Below are 4,464 nucleotides of genomic sequence, written 5' to 3'. Positions count from 1 at the left end.
TATAGATCTGTGTCATTTCACGGGTGTGAGTTATTTACCCAAAATCACCACATTTGGGGCTAGGGTAACAACTTGGTACCACATTTGAGTCAGGGCACAAAAAACCACCAACTTTGCGCCTAACCTATAACTCCGAGCACTAATTCTCTGATAAGCTCACGAAAACAGTGAAACTGACAGCTTGGCCCCGCTTGTCAGGCTGATGTGGCGAAGACCAAAAACTTTGACCGACTGATGTGGCAAATGAGACTTGGGCCCCACCTGTCAATGACTAGAGGGTCATCTTCTTCACAACATTCTTTCTATCAGGCATTCCATCGAGCACTTTCCGTGCGTTCATCCTCTGGTCACTGAAGAAGGCACAGCACGCCATGGCGCGGGGAAGGGGCGCGGTGCTCACCTTCAGCACGTATGCGTGCTCGGACGCGGCGAGGTAGCACTGGAGCAACGTCCTCGTGAACGGCAGCGGCCGACGAAGCATGGTGAGGTGAGGAAGACGGCTTGGGGACTTGCATCTTGCCGGTGTTGGCGGCGAAGGCATCAAGAGGACATGTCGAAGCCTAGGGACTCGATGCGAGGCGCAGGGATTCACCGGAGCAGGAGATCGAGGCACGTTGGTGGTCGGAGGTGAATAAGACGACCACGGCGTGCTCAGGGAGGCATTCCGGTGCTCCCAGACAAGGTGGTGGGGCTTCGAGTGGTCTCTGGCCATGAGAATGGTGGTCGGCGGCGACCGCGGATGGGGGAGGAGCTGTTGTGGGCTCCGTGGGGGTGTGGACGCCGGCGGCCGATGCGGACGCCGTACGGGTCCTGGGCACCGGATCCAGGGCAGCGGGGTTGCGGGCGTCCACATCCGGAGCGAGTGGCGGTCGGCAAGGCAAGCGGCCCGAGTGGTGCTGCTCGGGGTGAGGCGCGCATCGCCGGAGCGGCTTGGACGAGAGGAGGAGGTTGATGGCGGGGGACGTGGCGTCTCGTCAGGCGTTGGGCTGCCCGCAGGGACGACCATGGCGGCGGAGGCATGGGTCCAGCCTGAGCATGGCCACTGGCGAGGTCCTCTGTGTTCGCTGGTTGAAGAGAGAAAAAAGACAGAGAGGAGGAAGGAGGAGGTGTGTGAGGATGATAGATGGGACCTACGTCCACCTCAGCAAATTGTCCAGATAGGCATGCCACATCGTCCCGACATGTGGGCCCTATCTGTCGGTTTCCCTGTTTTCGTGAGTAAATTCGACTATCAGTGCTCGGCGTTATAGATTAGGCGCAGAGTTGGTGGTTTTTTGTGCTCTGACTCAAATGTGGTATCAAGTTGTTACCCTAGCCCCAAATGCGGTGGTTTTGGGTAAATAACTCTCATTTCGCAGAAAGAAAAGAAGAAAACATGCATGTGTCCATATCTGTGTACTGTGGTAGAATATAAGTCCCTGCAAATATTATTGAAGTAATTTTGGTAAAAGCTTTGATGACATAAGTTGGTACAAGTCATCCAAAGGCTGCTTTGCTATGGTGCAACAATCTTGACTCCACCTATTTATCTGCTAATACAGTCTTTCATGATAGTACAAATCCTATTGAGGTGGACTAACATCCTATTGAGGTGGACTAACATTTTATTCATGAAAGGGTAGCTTTTTTTAGGCGCGTGAAAAGGTGATATTAACTAATAAACTGCTCCCTCTATAAATTAATGTAGGACTTTTTTGCAATGTATGTACTTAACATCAGGTTTATCCCAACAGGAAGATGAAGTCGCTGATGGAATGTGTTAGTTCTATAGTGTGTTGAGTGGTAGCATAGTTGTCGTCGGGATCAAGGAATATTTACCGATCTAATCGTGTAACCCTGATTCGTTATATAACATACAATGTGTTTGTGTCGACGGTGCATCGCTTCACCGTATTTTACATGTATGTATGTATGTATGGACTGGCTATACATAAGTCGTCTAAAATTTTGTTTTGGGTAAGTCAATTTTCTAGGCCATTGGATTGAGGTCCAACGGTCGTCCTTCTTTTTTCTTCCTTCAACTTTCTTCCTCCTTCAAACATTTCTCCTCCCACAAAATCGACTTATCCAAATCGCAAAGTCAGGCAACTTACATACAGCTATTGTGATGTATATTTGCTGTTTCTAAACAAATGTGCCAGGTAATGCACACCCCATTATTTGCTAAAATTTGCCAAAACCGGGTTATGCAAACCCCATTATTTGCTTTGTTCACGTCAATCTTCTCCTGTGAACTGGCATACGCAGTACACACCATACATAGCGTACGTACGTTGCAGCCCCCTCGGCCTAGCAGTAAACTGAGTCCTGATCCGTGCACGTCCGTGTCACAGGCCACAGCGTACTGCCACTTGATCACACAATTACAGCGTGAAGCGCGGCGAGGGAGGCCAGCAGCAGCGACAGCCGCAGCCGATTCCCCAACGAAACAGAGCCTGCAAAATACACAGCGTCATTAGTTAGTCAGCAGCCCATGTCCTCTCTTCATTCATGCTGGCTGGAGATGGAAGGCGGATCGATGCATGCATGCAACTATGCAAGGCTCTGTGTCCGAGTGTATATATGTGTGTGACGATCTCGACGGACGGGATGGAATGAGTTGGATCGAATGGATGGTGCATTGCCTTTGGTGCTGGAGGGAGCGCCGTTGGCATTACCAGGTGGTGGCGCCGTCGACGACGATGGCGAAGGCGGCGCCGGTGTCGTCGTAGGGGTGGAAACCGGGCAGCCCTTGTCGTCGGTGGCACCTACACGCTCAAGCACAGCAGGTCTCAAAACAAGAAGAAGAAAAGGCAGAGTCTTCAATTCAGTGTTGAGACAATTATTTCAGACCGGGGGGAGGGGTCTTACAGGTGATGCAAGGGCGGGTAGGGTCGCCTTCCACATTGGTTGCGCCTGGGTTGCACTGGCACCGGTACTGCCGGCCCTCTCCGCTCACGCACGTGCCTTCCGAGCCACAGTCAGTGTATGAGCAGGCTGACACACACACACACACACACACACACACAAAGCCAAAGGAAAATCAGCCCATGTCATTGCCTGATGAACTAGCTCGTCGATGGATCGCTGATTATCAAGGTTTGAATCGTAGTGCAGGTTGGGAGGTCGAGTTTACGCACGGTCAAGTACGGTTGCGTTGGCGGGATTTGGCGGCTTGGGCCTGTAGCAGGTGAACTCCGATATCGATAGGCCTGAATCAACAAAGGAACGATTATATTCCCAGAGAGAGGTTAAATCCAAAGGTTTTAACTTTGGCACGCGCGATCAACAGCCCTGCTTAGAGGTGAATCGTACAGTATGGTGCATGGTGTGATCATATCATATGGATCGCTTTTGCTTACAGGTGGGGACGGCGCAGGGCAGAAACAGGTGTGGCGGCAAGGGGGGAGGGAAGGTGAAGTTGGGCCGAGACCACCCGGGGTCGCACTCGCACTCGTAGCCCAACGGGATGTTCCCCTGCAGCTCCTTGCAGGTGCCCATGCCGCAGAGCGCCCCGACGCACGCCGCGCCGGTGCCGCCTGCGACAGAGGACCGGACACAAACAGCAGCTTATTATAGCGTCACCACGCACCACACCGTATCTCTCTCTTCCACCTGCACCTGAAACTGAGGAAGAAGCCATAGGACAAGAAGAAGGACTGACCGGCGGCGACGGCCGTCCGGGCGGCGGCGCAGGCCAGCAGCGCCACGAGTAGCGCGGGCATCGCCAAGCTGCCGGCGGCCATCTTCTTCTTGTCTCTCGCGCTAGGATCTTCAGGGAAAGGCAGGCTGGAATGTTATACTAGTATGTAGGAGGCATTTGTACGTACGTATAGGGGCTGGCTGCCGGCGTCGGGGCGGGCAAAGCTGGGCGACAGCGATGCGCCATCGCGTGTGTTTTGTTTCTTGTCGGGGTCATAGGTTTCATCACCTGTATGTGGCAAGCTTCGTGTGTTTCTCTCTTTTTTGGACACGCACAGAAATGGTCCAATCTTTTGTTTCTCTCTAGAAGTACAAGTTCACGTGTGTACGTGAGCTTGTGAAACGACATAACAAATTGTTTACATGTTTGCGACCACTCCGTCAGATTTGGCTTCGAAAATATTTGGATTTGAAATATGTGGAAGCACGACTAGGGCAAAGCCTTTCTCCCCTCAATCTCCGCCAGCGAGCCCGTCAATTGCCGCCCCGGTGGACGGTGGCCGGGAGGGGAATTGTGGTGCCTCGGCTCCGGTTGGTGGATAGGTTAGGGTTCTAATCCTTGTAGGAACGATGCTCGGGTGGATGGCGATGCTTTATCTTCTAGCAGGTCTTCCGGGCTCTGATTATCCTCGAATTTGTCCATCGGGACGGATTAGACAGAGCTCTGGCATAGATTCCTGCTGGCTCTTCGGGGCAATGACGTTAGGGTATCTCGTCGTGCGTACACGACGGCGAGATTTGATGTCATGTTCTTTGGATCAATTCAAGGGTTGCACATTTACG

The 4,464-nt window shown here is 52.6% G+C and overlaps 1 long non-coding RNA gene across 1 annotated transcript; it reads right to left on the bottom strand.

Moving 5' to 3' along the window:
- Window positions 1-2,694: 2,694 nt before the first annotated feature.
- LOC119289187 lies at window positions 2,695-3,459 on the bottom strand. Its single transcript, XR_005141450.1, has 4 exons — window positions 3,342-3,459; window positions 3,120-3,191; window positions 2,851-2,976; window positions 2,695-2,747 (listed from the first exon to the last, which is right to left on the bottom strand). It is a non-coding gene; the product is annotated as an uncharacterized LOC119289187 (long non-coding RNA).
- Window positions 3,460-4,464: the final 1,005 nt, after the last annotated feature.

Source organism: Triticum dicoccoides, chromosome 4A (assembly GCF_002162155.2).
Source record: "Triticum dicoccoides isolate Atlit2015 ecotype Zavitan chromosome 4A, WEW_v2.0, whole genome shotgun sequence".
Lineage (NCBI taxonomy): Eukaryota > Viridiplantae > Streptophyta > Magnoliopsida > Poales > Poaceae > Triticum > Triticum dicoccoides.
The sequence above is the reverse complement of the archived record's forward strand: the minus strand, read 5'-3'. Positions and strand labels throughout refer to the sequence as shown.